This window comes from Mytilus trossulus, chromosome 3 (genome assembly GCF_036588685.1).
Source record: "Mytilus trossulus isolate FHL-02 chromosome 3, PNRI_Mtr1.1.1.hap1, whole genome shotgun sequence".
Classification (NCBI taxonomy): Eukaryota; Metazoa; Mollusca; class Bivalvia; order Mytilida; family Mytilidae; genus Mytilus; species Mytilus trossulus.
In genome coordinates, this window is record NC_086375.1 from 81839993 (window position 1) to 81858063 (window position 18071).

The window sequence follows — 18071 nt, forward strand, 5'->3', positions numbered from 1 at the left end:
TTGGAGAGGAGAGATTATAATGAATAGATCCTACAAAAATTTTGTATTCTAAGAAAAAGAGTACTATAATATTCTTTTCCATTTGATCATCAAATTTTTCACATTTGAAATTGTTAACCAAGTTATAGGATATATTTTTGGTCAAAAATAAGTTTTTGGAAATTCTTACTAGTAGATTTATTTTATAAAAAAATAAGTAGACTAACCTATGGAAATTTAAGTAAGAAATGTCATTTCTCTATTTGTACGGTGATGTAAATGTAAATAACAGAAGCATTATTTTAAATGGACCAAGACCACAGTTTTTGCAGTACATGTATAATTACATATCAATAAAGTACTTAGTCTTAAGTAGATAAATAATCAGGTGAATTAGTGTTAATGGAGACTTCATTAAGAGTTAATGTTGTGTGTTTTTCATGCACATCACATTATTAATTTAGAAGTTATGACTACTGCTTCATTGTGCATAATTTTTGAAAACATAATTTTTGGTTTTAGAATCAATTTTGTTCAGTCAATTTTTAACAATTTTTTGAAAGACTTAACTTTGGCAGCAACCCCTGGTCCAGAAGATTTTTTTGTAAAGGGACTCATTATTAACCCTGTATAAGACATTTCAGTCTTTCAGGGTTATATAGTTTTAAAATTTATGTGTCCTGTGTCTGAGTATAATTTTTGTAATGGGCAACCAAAGAATAATTATATCATTATTTTTATCACATGTCTCAAGACAGTTTTTTTAACAGACCATTTTGGATGAAAGGTTGTGGGCAATATGACATTGGATCTTTAAATGTACTTCATCAAGTGATTTGTTTTGCTTGGCAATTATTTGGGTTTTAGAAACAGATTCATGTAAGAACCACTTTATTAGCTCACCTGGCCCAAAGGGCCAAGTGAGCAGTCTCGTCGCTTGTCATGCAACGTCTTTGTTCGTCATCATTGTTAACTTTTCATGTATTGAACTCCTCTAGAGAACCACTGAATGAAATGAAACCAAGCATGGCATGATGGGGTGCTGACCTTGTGTTGTTACTTTGAAGCCAATCCCCTTTCCAAGATGGCTACCAGTGGTGTACTTGGTTCAACATAGGACCCTATGGGAAATACATACAAATGTCTTCTTTTATAGAACCACTGAACAAAATGAAACTTATTTTTTTAACATGGCATAAATGTTCCATATGAGGTCACCGTGCTGATCAAGTGTTGCTTATACTTTGATGCCAAAATCCATCACCCAAGATGGCTTACCAGCGGGGTACTTCATTTAATATAGGACCCTATGGACAATACATTTAAATTTCTTCTTTTGAAGAACCACTTAATGGAATCACCGAATGCAATCAAACATGGCATGAATGTTCCTTATGAGGTGTTGACCAAGTGTTGGTACTTTGTTGCCGATTTAGTATTCAAAATGGCCACCAGGATTTTTTTATTAAATTACAGGGCCAATATTCAACCAAATCTGACCTCAATCATCAATTGAGTTGTCTGTTATGATTTTTGTCGAACCTGCAACTTTTGTTGCAGAAAGCTCGACATAGGGATAGTGATCCGGCGGCGGTGGCTATGGCGGCGGCGGCGTTAGCTCACTTCTTAAAAGCTTTATATTTTAGAAGGTACAGGACCTGGATGCTTCATACTTTGTATATAAATGCCTCATGTTACGAAGTTTCCGTCAGTCACATGTCAAATGTCCTTGACTTCATTTTCATGGTTCAGTGACCACTTGAAAAAAAAGTTCAGATTTTTTGTAATGTTGAATTCTCTCTTATTATAAGTAATAGGATAACTATATTTGGTATGTGCGTAGCTTGCGAGGTCCTCATGCCCGTCAGACAGTTTTCACTTGACCTCGACCTCATTTCATGGATCAGTGAACAAGGTTAAGTTTTGGTGGTCAAGTCCATATCTCAGATACTATAAGCAATAGGGCTAGTATATTCGGTATATGGAAGGACTGTACAGTGTACATGTCCAACTGGCAGGTGTCATCTGACCTTGACCTCGTTTTCATGGTCTAGTGGTTATAGTTAAGTTTTTGTGTTTTGGTCTGTTTTTCTCATACTTTATGCACTAGATCTACTATATTTGTTGTATGGAATGATTGTAAGGTGTACATATCTAGCAGGCAGATGCCATCTGACCTTGACCTCATTTTCATGGTTGAGTGGTCAAAGTAAAGTTTTTGAATTTTGATCTTTTTATCTAATACTATATGCCATAGGTCAACTATATTTGGTGTAAGGAAATATTTTATGATCTATTTGTCAGTCGTGCAGGTTTTATTTGACCTAGACCTCATTTTCACGGTTCAATGCTCAGTGTTAAGTTTTTGTGTTTTGGTCTATTTTTCCTATAACAAGTTCAACTATATTTGTTGTATGGAAGCATTGTTAGCTGTACATGTCTGCCTGGCATGGTTCATATGACCTTGACCTCATTTTCATAGTTCATTGGTCTTTGTTTAGTTATCTTGGCTAATGTTAAGTTTATGTGACAGTTTTTAATAATGCTTAATACTTAGGACTTTCAACATAACATCAATGATTAGTAAAGAAGGCGAGACATTTCAGCGTGTGCACTCTTGTATCTATTTTTACATGATTTCTCAAACCAAAGATGAGTTAGGTGAGAGATTATGACAGACTCTTTAGAGCTTCTAGTTGTAAACTTTTTGATGATTTGTAATAAAGATGAAATTCAAAGTCTCTTTATGATAAAAGTGAAATATAAGTAATTTGAAAAAAAATCGTAACCTTTACAGTTGTTGGTGAATTATTGAAAAAAACAGATTTCAAAGGTTTTAAATCTTTATAAACTTCTTCATTTAAATGAAATGAAAGTCATTTGAATTAAGCCCTTATGCTCAAAAGCTTACTTTGTGAGGATGATCTTAATGAACCTTTTTACTGGAATTATGTTCCATAATTCAGGGTTTTAGCTTGATTCTGTTGTAAAGCCTCCTTCGTGCAAACTATAAAGATGCACATGATTTTCTAATTGAAAATGGTATTCAACTACTGTGGATTAATTATTATTCGTTGGATACCAATTTTTGTGGTTTTCGTTGGAAGTCCGAACAGGTGAACAATGAATATAAATGTTAAACAAGTTACAAATTTTCTGTCAGGTTGTATGTAGACTTCTGTAAAATCATGAAATTACAGATCCACTAAAATTGGTACCCACTAAAATAAATGATCCACAGTAGTATCATGACAGATATAAATTATGTGACAGTTGTCTGCTCTTTGGTCTGGTTGTTGTCTCGTTGACATATTCCCCATTTCCAGTCTCAATTAGAAATTGGCCGCAGAATGTCAGAGAGTACACCCACATATTGACATGTGATCCAGTTGGTCATAATAGCTATGCACATACTCAAGTCACATGTTTTGCATTTGAAATGCACATGCAATCCAGTTGGTCATAATAGCTATACACATACTCAAGTCACATGTTTTGCATTTGAAATGCACATGCAATCCAGTTGATCATAATAGCTATGCCCATACTCAAAGTCACATGTTTTGCATTTGAAATGCACATGCAATCCAGTTGGTCATAATAGCTATACACATACTCAAGTCACATGTTTTGCATTTGAAATGCACATGCAATCCAGTTGGTCATAATAGCTATGCACATTCTCAAAGTCACATGTTTTGCATTTGAAATGCACATGCAATCCAGTTGGTCATAATAGCTATACACATTGACTCAAGTCACATGTTTTGCATTTGAAATGCACATGCAATCCAGTTGGTCATAATAGCTATACACATACTCAAGTCACATGTTTTGCATTTGAAATGCACATGCAATCCAGTTGGTCATAATAGCTATGCACATACTCAAAGTCACATGTTTTGCATTTGAAATGCACATGCAATCCAGTTGGTCATAATAGCTATACACATACTCAAGTCACATGTTTTGCATTTGAAATGCACAGTTTAGATCATATCCTTTAAAATTTTCTTACTAATTTTCCTTTCAAGATTTATAACTGGACCTCCATGAGCAGAAATTGTGGTCTTGTTTTTAATGTAATTGATATTTCAAGAATATAGCTGATTGAATGACTGAAACTTATGGGGAGTCATAAGTGTTCTGAAAGTTAATGAATAAATAGTAAAAAAATGTTTCAAATAACCTTTAAGCCTATAATGCAATGCTTTATTATTTCCTAAGAGTGTCAGAAAAATTACAACTGAACTGGTTAGATTTCTGGATACTTGACACAAGGGAATATGTGTTTGACATTAACCAAGAAAATGAAAGTGTTATATACTACTTATACATAACATCATTGATATTCAGTTATATACTACATTGATTCTTGGCACAAAAAATAGGAAGAGAAAATCTTGGCTGAGTCTTCACAGTGAGATATTTCTGTATTTCAGGTGTCATTCTGTGTACATTCTACTCTGATAATTTGGAAGCTCTTGTTTCTGAGGTCACACCAATTTAGAAAGAAGTTAATGAAATTATTATTTTGAAATTTGTCTTGCCTTACACTCTCATGCTATAATGCAAAAACAGCATTAATTTATTGTATGAAGCCTAATATTTCAGGAGGTAGGAGATTTGTGGACAATCAATATTTGTATATAATTTTCTTGTGAGAAAATTATGTCTTTTACTTCATTTTCATGGTTCAGATACCATCTTAAGTCAGTGTTAAATTTCTGTAGGTCAGTTTCTTATTATTATGGCTAATTGTTCATCTATGCTTGCTCAACATAATCATTGTGAAGTGATCATGTCTATCTGAATAGTCAATTTACCTTGACATCATGGCGTCATTTTTTGTTTGGTGGAGGAAGCTGAGTTCCTGATGAAAAGCTAAGGAAAACTGACAAACCTACTAAAGTCTGTGTTAGAAATTAAGGCAGTGTGTTAAGTATTATGCAATATTATTCCAAGCACCATTTAGCTTGAGATTCAATGTTCAAAGTAGTCTCTTTAAGATTCACTTATTTCTGCTATTGCATTACACTCACTCACTCACTCACTGAAAGCCCATTTCTTTCATTGTTCTGACGAAAATCATCCATCTATCACCTTCATAATCAGAGTTCAATAAGTAAAGCATTTAGATATATCAGAGATAGTAAAAACTAGGGAAAGGAATATACATACAGTATATGATCAGATCAGAAAAACAGTATGTAACTAATGACTTTTACAGAGTTATATTTATATCTGTTTTGGCATTCTAAATATATATAGAGTGATAAATTAATTTGTACTTATGGTGGGTGTTTCATACAGGTGTAAACTACCTCTTTGAATGTTGTTTCCCCTGTAATGAGCTATCAGGGTTTGCCAGGTGAGACATATGTGTTACTTTTCTAAGACAGTGTTATTGTAATGGCACTCTGACATATGTCATATGACATTAACCTTGTTTTCTTGCCTGTTCCTTATCAAAACTTTACATCAGTTACCCATAAATGATGTTTAAGCGCTATAACATTATGACTCATTCTGAAAATATGTCTTTTGGACCCACATTAATTAACTGGTACTAAACTGCTTGATTTTGATTTTTAAAATGTGTTTATGTGGATTAGTTGGTTTTTTTTTTTTTATCAAAAGTAGACATTGTACAAAAGTATGCTGATAGTCTATAACTGTGTAATGAGTTACCTCAGTAATTACAGATCTGTGAAGTGTACTTTTCTATAAATTACTGCCTTGACCATTGACAGTTTCAATAACTATGTCAGCCTTCTGACCAGATATTTAGATGATTCTATGTCAGCCTTCTGACCAGACATTTAGAGGATTCTATGTCAGCCTTCTGACCAGAAATTTAGATGATTCTATGTCAGCCTTCTGACAAGACATTTAGATGATTCTACGTCAGCCTTCTGACCAGACATTTAGATGATTTTGGTAAGATTGGGTAATAAGAAGAGCTTTATAAATGTCATGAGTTTTACTCTTGATTGAATACAGGAAATGTAGGGTATGATTCAATGAGATAGCATTTCACTGACTATTAGATTTTTTTTTAACTAAACTATAGGGTAGACTGGAAACAAGCCAACAAGCTCAATTTTGGCTTGGTTAGTTTTATAGTTTAGGAAGAGGGCAATTGGCAGCTCAAATTGAGATAAGTAAGATAGAATTATAAAGTTCTATGTAATATGTGTTTTCTTCTTTTTTAGCTCACCTGACCTGAATTTTTATGTCAAGTGAGCTTTTCTCATCATTTGGCTTCCGCCCTTCATCCGTCGTCCAGCGTCTGTAAACTTTTACTACAAAAATCTTCTCCTCTGAAACTACTGGGCCAAATTTAACCAAACTTGCCCACATTCATTCTTGGGGTATCTAGTTTAAAAAATGTGTCTGATGACCTGGCAATCCAACCAAGCTGGCCGCCATGGCTAAAAATAGAACACAAGGATAAACTGTAGACAGCAATAATGTTCAGCAAAGAAAGACCTACAAATAAGTCAACATGACCAAAATTGTCAGTCAACCCCTTAAGGAGTAATTGCCCTTTATAGTCAATTTTTAACAACTTTTCGTCATTTTTTTGTAACTTTTACAAAAATCTTCTTCTCTGAAACTACCTGGTCAAATTTCACCAAACTTGGCCACAATTATCTTTGTGGTATATAGTTAAAAAAAATGTGTCTGATAGCCCCGCCTACCAAACAAATTGGCCTACATGGCTAAAATTAGAATATAGTGATAAAATGCAGTTTTTGCTTTATATCTTTGAAACTAAGACATTTAGGGCAAATTTTTCAAGATTTAAATGTCCATCAGAATAAGATCTATCCCCTCACAAATTTCCAGATTAATCTGATAACCCGTTGTTAAGTTGCTGCCCTAAAATTGGTAATTTTAAGGAAATTTTGCAGTTTTTGGTTATTATCTTGAATACTATTATAGATAAAGATAAACTGTAAACAGAAATAATGTTCAGCAAAGGGTGGATCTACAAAAAGGTCAACCTGATCAAAATTGTTAGAGGACCCCTTAATGAGTTATTGCCCTTTATAGTCAATATTGAACAACTTTTCATCATTTTTGTAACTTGTACTAAAATCTTCTTTTCTAAAACTATAGGCCAAATTTAACCAAAGTTGGCCACAATCATTACTAGGGTATCTATTTTGAAAAAGTGTCTAATGACCTCGCCTACCAACCAAGATGGCTGACATCAGTAAATACAGTAACAGGTGAGCGACACATGCTCTTGAGAGCCTCTAGTTTCTGTAATTTAATAGAATAAACATCCCTAAGACCATTTGAATATCATATATTTGATTTAAATAAGGATCCAAATAATCTACATGTTTAACTTTTTGCATTTTGGGATTCCAGACATTTGCAAATAGCATAAATGTCTTATTTTATAAATGTTTCATCCCCAGTGAACTGAAAAGAACATTTTAAACAATTGTGCAAGTTGTACAGGCAGCTGGCTTAGTCTAAATTTGGTTATTGTGTGCTTGGGTTTCTCTCTTCTATTGGCTTTCCAATATCTACTTTTACTCATAATAGAAGTTGAATTGTTTCTAAATACCTTCTGAGAATTGACAAAGAACTTAGACTAATATTATTGAATAAGTTGTCATTGCAGACTGAAAATCTCTTGATAGATATAAAAAAAACAATTTGATAATAAAAATAACAACATTTACCCTTAATGAAAGTGGATATGATAGTATTATATTTTTTTCCACTATTCACCGAAGTATTGACGAGTTTGTCAGTGGTCTGTTGTTACTTAAAGTAGTGTTACTTAGAAATGACAAGGTCTTTGTTAACTATCTGTCAATATTGATGTAAGTTAAACACTGCAGTCTGTATCTAAGTGATATTTCTTTCTTATCATGTATCTGAAGCTGTAATTTTCTATGATATATAAATTGTAACCATTGATGAAAGAAATGTAGAAACTTGTAGTTGGTTTTTATACAGGTCAAAATATAAAATTGTCTTGGATTTCCTTAATTGTTCCCTGGATATGATGGAAAAAAATTCTGTCTGAAAATTTTAAAAGAAACATTAGAAAAGTCATGGTATTTGAATAACTTTTGATTTATGCCATTTTTCCAATAAAAGTTTTATTAAACAATTATTTGCTTATACTAATATGACAGTTGAGGAGTTACCATACATTTTTACTCATTCTGATTAAGAACTTGTAATTCTTTTGAATGATTAAACAATGATCACAAAACTTGTCAATAATTAAATGATTAAAACAATGTAACTTGGGTTTATGATTACAGGCATCATCCTTTGGTGCTTTTTAGATTACAGATAAGTTGGTTATGGCTGCTGATACTATGCTTTAAAATTGATTGGCTTAAAAAAGGCCTTTTTCTCATTGGCTGATACAATATGCCTTTGATGATTGTCAGAACCTTAAATTTAACTTCTCAGAAAATTTTTGTGTTTTTGGCAATTGATGAAAAAGTCTTCATTTGTGGAGCTCTGAGGGCCAGGTCACCTGCTGACATGTGACCTGACATTTTTTTCATCGACTTTATAATGGCTACCTTAAATTTGTTTAAAAGTGACCTTGTGACCTGAGGCATTTTTGAAAGTGACCATGCAAACTACTTGAGCCCCATATATATTTGTAAAAATGTCTTTATTTTTAAGTCCTTTCCAGGTGATTTTGCAGCAATTTAAATTCACCAAATGTGTCTGCTTACAATTTCATGTGGATAAATCATTCACACAAAATGTAATTATAAATTAACTGGTATAAACTTTGCCTTTGAAACAATTGGTTTGTTACATCCCTGGCAGTAGCTTTCAGGTTTATTTTTCCCATCATTAGATATGTCCTGAATTTTGCAAAGTACCACAAAACTCTGATCAAGTTTAAATTTGGGTGGCTTCACTTTTACCGTTCTTGAGTTATGCTCATTTATAACGTTATATATACCTTTGGGAGTTTAGGGCCATCATTTTTGTCCCATGAACACATTCTCCATCTATTTTATATTTTTTCCGAGGATTCTTCAAAGTTACTCAAATATTCCTAATTGATTGTTTTCGTAAGAGAAAAGTGTATATTGATTAAGTTTACCAGAATGAGTTGTAGACTTTAATCAGCTGTTTGATGTCCAGTAAATTATCCTTTCCAGCATTTATTTAAACATAAGGTGAATGCTAGCTAATTACTTGATTTTACATTAATTTCCCAAGAGCTATATATCAATAGACGTGCAATCACCTTTAGTCAATTCAATCTTGATATAGACAAGTTCGTTTTTTGGGGAAATAGTATCGATCTATGTCCTATCTTGCTATAAAAGAGTGCAATTGTTTTTGTCATCATTAATTATGTAAGAGTTAAATGAATGAAAGGACAATTTATATAAAGTTGAGATCAATACTGAAGATGAAAATTAAATATTATATACATCATCACCAGACTAATTGTCCAGGCCAGATTTACCATGCAATGAACAAACTAATGTTCTCAGATAGCACTGAGGAAACAAGACACATATATTGATGTCAGATAGTTTTATTCTCACTATGTTAGATTTATTTGTTATATTGAGTCTTCTACATTATATATAATATTGGCGTAGTTATTAGTGGACAGTGTTCTAAATGGTTTATTGGATGAAAAAAATATATTATTAAAGGTAGGTTTTATGAGAAAAATTGTCTTGAATCATTATTCTATTTTCTGATAAATAATCTTTTTAATTTTCTGTGCTCAATTCACAATATTTTAAACATGCATTATTTTTCTGAGGGGACATCATGGAGGCAATGAAACAAGTTATCACCATTTTCTTTTTGTTTTTCTGTATAATTGACTCATTAAGCTAATGACACATTCATACAACCGGCTGCTGTTGCATACCAGGTTTAAGTTTGGTAGAATAAAGTTTGATTTAAAACAACTTGAAACTTAGAACGAATGTTCTCTATAAAGTTCAGTGTTTAGTTCGATTTTTTTCCTAGATTTTAGGGTTCACTGAACATGGAAATGTAATAGTGCAAGAATCACAGCATAGTGTCTTATGAACACATATTTTTGATTTATAATGAATAACCTAAATTCAAATGTTCATTGCAATCTGTTATCAAAAGTGAAATTTTCAGTAGTTATACCCCCTTATAAATCAAACATATTTTTTTTATATATAATTTATAAAATATATGTAAACATAAGATACAATTATATAAGACTGTTATTGCCGGGATATAAAGTTTTTGTGCTAATATGGCATAAAACAAACAACAATCAATCTAATCAACATAAAACTGTTCATTTCAATTGCAATTCTGTATAAAAATGTGCTAACTTTAGTTAACATAAAATGATAAATTGCCATCCATTAGTTGGCAGAATACTCTGACTTTATCACAGCATACAGAATGATGGATCATTTAACAATCCAAGCACTTTACAGAAACCTTGATAACCATTAGTTAAGGAGTAACTGTTGACTCAATATTATTCAGTCAGCTCTTAATTTATAAGGTTTTTTAAAAAAGGTGAACCAGAATTTTGAATACCCTATTTCCGAAAGGCTTATATATATACAGAATAAGTAGTGATCAAGAAATACAACCTTTTTCTCAATCACGAAACAAACGAATCTTCAGTTCCTGCTTGCTATTTATCTGTTAACACTCATTATTTATTGTACTGTATAAATAATAATAGATAAATGAAAGTCTGACCATTCGAAAAAGATTTTTGAATATAGCTCTCCAAACTTTAATTTTCTTTTTTCTGCAAATAAGATTTGTTAACCTCTAACTGTCATTTGGTAAGAAGTTTCATTTAGTTTTTACTGCAGTGTCTCACTGACATATGACCTACAGTTGTAGTTTTCTAGACCAAGAACAATTTGTCTTCAGTTTATCAATATGAAAATAAGGAGATGTAAACATGATTGCCAATATATTTTAAAGTACATTCTGTAGAGTATTCCCATCATAACAATGGCATTGTACTGTTCTTAAATACAATAATAAAAGAAAAGTGACAGATATCTTTATTTTACTGCTCATAATGTATTTGTTCATTCTATTAGAAAATGAAATGAAAATGAAAGATGTCATAAATAAATATCATTATTAAAGCCTGCACAAGATTTATGTTTTAATCATAAAATGTAAATAATGCTATAAATGTGCATTTGTAAAGGATCATATAAGATTTACAGAAATCCATCATGTTTTATTGTTTGTTGCAATTTTTTCCATAGTATATTACACAAGATTGTCTTGTATATGTCATAAACAACAGTTACTGTACAATTTAAGACTGTAAATTCAGGTATTAATATCCAACAAAATCTCCCAATACTGTTAACAAAGGTATCGAAACAAAACCTAAACACATTTTCTTTATATTATTTTTAGAGGTTTCCCTTTGCAAAACATTTGCCATTTCTTGAAATTTTCAAGGAGCTTGCGTTGATGGTAAGGTCACTCTGGGCATTGCTTGTACAAAAAAATGTGTTACATTTTTTAAATACACTTAAGCCAGGGCTAACCACACTAAAAATGAGATTAATAGATGATTAAATGGAGATAATATTGAGACATATTATTGTTAGAATTCAGCCCTTTTTGTCTGATTTCAAAACAAGCAACAACATAAAAAAGCAATCTGAGATACAAAATTTTCTGTTTATTTACCATAATATTTCATTTATTTCAAGGAGAATTGTTATACAGTAGCTGACAGGTTCCCTAGTATAGTTGCTAACTTCAACATCATTTGAGCTCTGAATGACATTTGTCAAATTTGTAATCATGCCACATCTTATATTTATATTCAATTTAAAAATCTTAAAACTCAAGTCTTTATCCATACTGCAGTTACAAGATATACATGATGATGCACTTTTGATACCATTGCAACTGTTTGCTGTTTCATTATAACAAACAGTCTTAAAAACAACTTTAGAATCTGTGATATTTGAAAAATTAAATTGCATGTCCCAGTTGCATTAGAAAGGATAGGAAACCTATTATTCATAACACATAAAAGGGTATTATGAACTTTTTATTTAATCAATAATTCAGAATATAAACATGAATGTCCTTGGCATAAGTTGAATAAAACATGTTCTTTACTCATCCTTAGGGAGAACTGCAATATACTTAAAGCTTCAGAGATGCTGACATCTTCTTAGGTTATATGTATATTACAGATATATAAACATCTGCTCTGTAAAGTATAGACATTGATTCTTTATACCTGAGATACAGGTGTGTAGGAACCCATTATCTATCAATCAGCCTAGAATTTGTTTTGGTCGATTTCCAATAATCTACATGATAATTTTCTAGCTAAGAAAATGGAGAGTTATAAGAAAGCAACAATAAATCATAACCAATACAGGAAGAATGTTATAATAGAGAATTTAGTTATGATTGTCTGTGTTTTTATTTGGGAGAAAGCACTTGTTTGGTAACTATATAGAGCCCTTGATTCATCACTCTAGCGTTAACAGGCATTTGGAATTTGGTCACTGAGGATAGTTGTTAAGACCTGTGCTGTGGGAGATATATGGCAGTGTAATTTGTATAGATATTTTTTAGTTGCAATCTTAAGATTTAATTTTCAAAGATATTTGAGTGGCCCATTGGCTTAACAATTTTATTAAGTATAGCAAGGCATTTCAGAATTTTTGTCATGACCACTAAACATTCAAACACCATTTTGCTAATATTATCTGGTTACTGACATGGTGGAAATCAAAGGTCAAAGTTAAGGCTTTTAGCCATATAGACAACTTTTATATAGGTGCATTTTCCTGTATGGTTCTGATGTCACAATGCTTATCTTATAACCTCACTCAATTAAATTTAAAGATTGTAAAAAGATGTTATTTACACTGATTGGCCTGATTGACTCTAACTCCCATGGCAAATTTTACAAATTCACTGACCTAGTATATCCTTTATTTTGTATTTATTCACACAGGTAGTTATGAAAGGTTCCTAGGAATTCTCTTCTTTTGTGGTATACTAAGTATCCCATTAGTATGTATGGATTCTACAGGTAGAATATGCTCAATTGTTATCCCTATGTTGTCCTCATGTCTGAGCCTGTTTCAGAAAATTGTTGGAATATGTTGTTTTGTTCTGATGACATTCATAGGCATTCAGCTTCATATATGTTTTTGTCAAATTATAGAAAGGAATGCTGTATTTATATAATGTTTTATTGATGTACATATTTGTCTGTATAAAACATGATATTGTTTAGAATTGCAATGTCAGTCAGATTAATTGATTTCGTTATATTGACCTTGTATAGTTGTATAATAAGGTAAATGAATTGCTATGGTATTAAGTTTACAGCATACATCTGCTGGTCAGTATCAGATTAATCTATTTTGTCATATACAGGTTTATAATTTGTCTTCTGTGGAAGGTTAAAGAATTTTATGTGAGAAAAGTCATTTTGTATCATTACTATTTCAATCAACCATTGGTAATAAATATAAGGCGAACACAATTTTTTAGTCTCAAATAGTATTACAAATACCTCTAAATAGGTTGACAATGTTAAATGCCACATTTTTATTGCACCAGACTATAGATTCTTATTTGATCTAAATATCCCCTATCCCCGCAGTCATCATCATGGTCTATTGACTGAAGCTTTGCTTAGTTTACATGTTGAAGTTTGTGATTAAGTAATTTTAAGATGAACAGCCAAACTGGCAAAGATAATCAAATAGTATTTGGTACATAATTGTATGAGAAACTGTGCATCTCATTTAAATGGACATTATTTGGCCATTCCTCTCAGTCATGGTCTCTTGCATATTTTAGATTGGGTCAGTTTGAAAGGAACCACTTATTATTAGTCAATTGTATCTTTTATGCAGTTGTTTCATCATTATCATTTCTGTTTTTTTATCAGAGATTATTCAGGCCCTTGTATTACATTGACTTTAAGGGTTTCATAGTTTACAATTAAAGCCATTTTGATTTCAACATTTGCATTACAGGCCAGACATATCTCTGTGTCAACAATTTGTTCTTGATTTCTATCCAAACACTTCAACATTTATGTGAATCCATTTATATACCAGACTAACATGTTAGTTTACATGAGTTTTGTTGAGCATTAATTGAGACAAGACAGCCTTTATCTTAGGGATAGTATCTCATTTTATGACACTGTTCTGATTCCATGCCAGAACCTCTGTCCTATTTACACCAGAAGTGTAATCATTTATAATATGCAAAAAATGTAAGTTTTGGCATAAAAACCAAACAAGACATGATTTAATGATTTTTTTCCATAGAATCAACAGGGATAAACTATTCCTTGAGATGGCATTAATGTTAATATAGGAACGATTTTTTGTTCATAATTAGAAGATCAAAACCCAATTAAAAAAATGCAAATTTTGGAAGTACAAAAATAGTGGGTCAGAAATTCATTGAGATTTTCTTTTTGGAAAGGCTGCATTCAGGGCTTGGGATTAATAAACATTGAGAGAAATGTGCATATTTTCTAAAAAGGAGTGAAAATCATTGAGAGACATTCTAAATAGTGGATCAAAAAGGTAAAACAACTATAACTTGAATATTTATTACTACATGTTAATTGAATACTTTTATTCTTGGTCACTCAAAGTCTGGCCTCAAATAAGTAAGAGAACCATTATATTCTTCACATAAGAATGACAGAAACATTGAGTGGAGTTACTAAACAGATACTTTAAATTAAATTTCAGCTTTGAATCAACTTGGTACAACCACTTGGTCTATTCTAAGCCATTTCTATGTACTTGTAACTTAGTTAAAAGTGTGGAAGTTGTCAATCAAAACTATATGATTTATTTTAAAAGTGACAATACATTTATCTTTTATAAATGGATTAGGGTGTTTTACCAAGTTCTACAGTCTGTATGCTGTTGTTAAATTTAATCTCAGTTTTCTTTGGTACTTAGTAAAATTTTTGCTGATAAAGTTATTTTCCATTTAGTTAGATTGGCAAGTTAAATTTCCTGTTTCAATCTGTTTCAATCTGCTGGAGTTTTAAATGTCATTAATTCTAATAACAAGCATTCTAGTTGAAAGTCATTTAGGAAATGCATATTTTTTTTACTTTTTTAAGTTTCTGACTTTGATTTAATTTTTGGTACATTGGATTATATTGATGCCCTTAATATTTTCAGATCAATTTAGCCTATGGGAAATAACCGATTTAACTTTGTGGGGGACAGCCTCCAAAAGATTTTTTTCTATATTGATCATTTATTTTTATGCCTCACCTACGATAGTAGAGGGGCATCATGTTTTCTGGTCTGTGCATCTGTTTATCCATTTGTTCGTTTGTCTGTCTGTCCCCCTTCAGGTTAAAGTTTTAACCAAGGTAGTGTTTGATGAAGCTGAAGTCCAATCAACTTGAAACTTAGTTCACATGTTCCTTATGATATGATCTTTTTAATTTTAATGCCAAATTAGTTTATTTATCCAATTTCACGGTCCATTGAACATGGAAAATGATAGTGGTAGTACTTCATTTGCCACAGCGGCTTAGCCGGTTTGACACTTCCGGTATAGGCACAGTCACTTCATTTGCTGTAAAATCAGACGCAAATTGGCATACGCCGCCCTAGCCAGTCTTCACTCACCGGCAAGCAATCAGCTGTTCATAAAAGTATGGTGGAAATTTTAGATAAATTATCGGAATTTAAAAGGTGAAAATTGATTTTTGTCAATCAGACTATGGCCGTATATTACATGATACTGCCATGCTATATTTTATTTTCAAATTTATAAAATTATCTCGGAGAAACGTTTTTTGATGAATAAAAAAAAGACTGCATGTTTAAAATATATATTTATTGTTAATAGGTTCATCTTTTATATTCACTAGCTTAGAAAGCAAAAACGTATAAATGTGAACTTCTGTTGCCATATCTTTAAATCAGCCGGTTCCACTCGTTTTATTTTCAGCCATATTTAACACGGTCATGTGATAGGGCGAACCGGGCATAGCCCGACCTAGAACAAATGAAGCAGCCCTATTGTGAGTGGGGCATCTGGGTACTTTGAACACATTCTTGTTATCTCTTGCTATTGCTTACTAAGTTTTTCTGTGGCTTTGCTGTGGGAAAATATGTTTCACTTTTATACGCACTTGTTATTAAACTGAACTATCCTGCATTTATGTTGCAGAATAGTCATTTTCATTAAGTTTTGTATTTTCAGTTCTTACCAGACAATTTTATTCATTTTCCTGCCACCCCTAGATCATGTTTAAAATAAATAAAGGAACATTAATTAAGTGTAAATAGACATGCAGTAAATATAAGGATTGTGATTGTTTTTGTTTGATATTGTCACGACATTTGATTGTTTTCATTGAAAGCATCATTAAAATCATGATGATATTTCTAAACATACATTTCATTGGCTGAAGTAAAATTTTATTACATATTGAAGATGTGGAAACAAATTTGACTTTCCCAAAGATCTGAGTTATTGGAATAAAAAAACAAAGGTTGTTTTGTCAAGATATTTTAACTGGTAAGGTATTGTTTAATTACAGTTATATTTAGAGTACTCAGACATCTTAGCAAAACAATAACTTCTCATTTGTAGCATTCTTGGAAGATAATAAGTGTCAAATAATGAACAATATACATTGAAATGGTATGAAACGTAGTAGAATTACCACATATATTTACCCAGTAGAAGTTTCGTGTATACTTGCCAAGAAGGTATATCACAGATACTGGATTTTTGAGTATTGAAATATTTCATTGAAAAATTCAGTTGATCATGCATTTATTTATTTCAAAGATGTATGTAGAAAATGTACTATCAGAACTTTAAGATAAAATGTGAGAAGATTGCTCTTATAACATGCTTTCAGATAAGAAGAAAAAAAGGGGGGGGGGGGGGGGGGGGGGGGGGTCACTGAACTTGTTTTCTTGCTATACATATCAAAATAGGTAAATTCATAACACTTTCTATTATAAAAATTACTTTATCTGAGTTATCTCCCCTTATTTGGCAAAAGTTGAAAAAAATCTAGTCATACACAACCAAGGTGTTTTTGAGAATTACAGCTGTAATTATAGTAAAACACACAATTTTTCTATATATATATATCTAAAATCTTTTACATAAATTACATACAACTCTCAAAATTTGCACATTTCATCAAATATCTAGACCAAAGTTATCTGCTTCTACAAAATCCAAGATGGATGAAGTCACCCAAGACCTTAAACTGAAAGAAATAAGTCTTATAAAATTGCTCAATTATTTACAAAGCATTACTACCTGTTATTTATTAGACACTTTCTTATTGAAAAAATGCTCTCTACTGTTCTTCTTCTAAATATGTATAAGTTAATTTTTCCTTGTGTTTTGTGTTTTAAAGATTAAAAAAGTAGATATTGAGAAGCCTTATTTGTTTGAAACACGGAAGTTTCTTTTTTTCTATGTAAAAAAATCAATTATTTGTACTAATTGTTCAAACAATACAAAAGTTGCGTGTTTTGATAGAATATTTTACAAAACATAGGGAAATTAATCTACAGAAAAAAACTAAATGACATTCAAGATTATGTTTTACTAGTAACTCATTAGGAAAGTACAGCTCAGCAAGATAGTTAGTACTAGGGAGGTGTATTTGATTGTATGACTTAGGACTTTAAATTGTGAATTGACTCCTGACTGAAATAAGGGTAACTTATATATACAGACGTGGGATGTTTTACTCCAATTGATCTTCATGTTATTGTGACAATATTGTATAATGATTTCCTGGAATAGAAATGTAGTTCAAGCTGATTTTTGTAATTATCAGACACACAATTAGACGGTCTAGCAATGTCAGTTATCAGTATCTACACATAATCACTTCCGATCATTATTACATATATTTTTTCTGTTCTTTTGATTGACACATTATGTGATTTAAGTATTTGTAATTTACGTGGAGTGCAGCTATATGGAAGTTGTGTACAGTGCAATTTTGACTGCAATATCCGTTTGTTGATGAGTTTGTTTTTTTATTTATTATTTCTGCATTGGTGGATTTAGATGTTGAT

General features: G+C 31.5%; 1 protein-coding gene across 1 annotated transcript in view; it reads left to right on the top strand.

The window, feature by feature from the left end:
• The window catches only part of LOC134712608 (maleylacetoacetate isomerase-like), a 270737-nt gene that overhangs the window by 233449 nt on the left and 19217 nt on the right, over positions 1–18071 (top strand). The gene's annotated exons all lie outside the window — the stretch shown is intronic.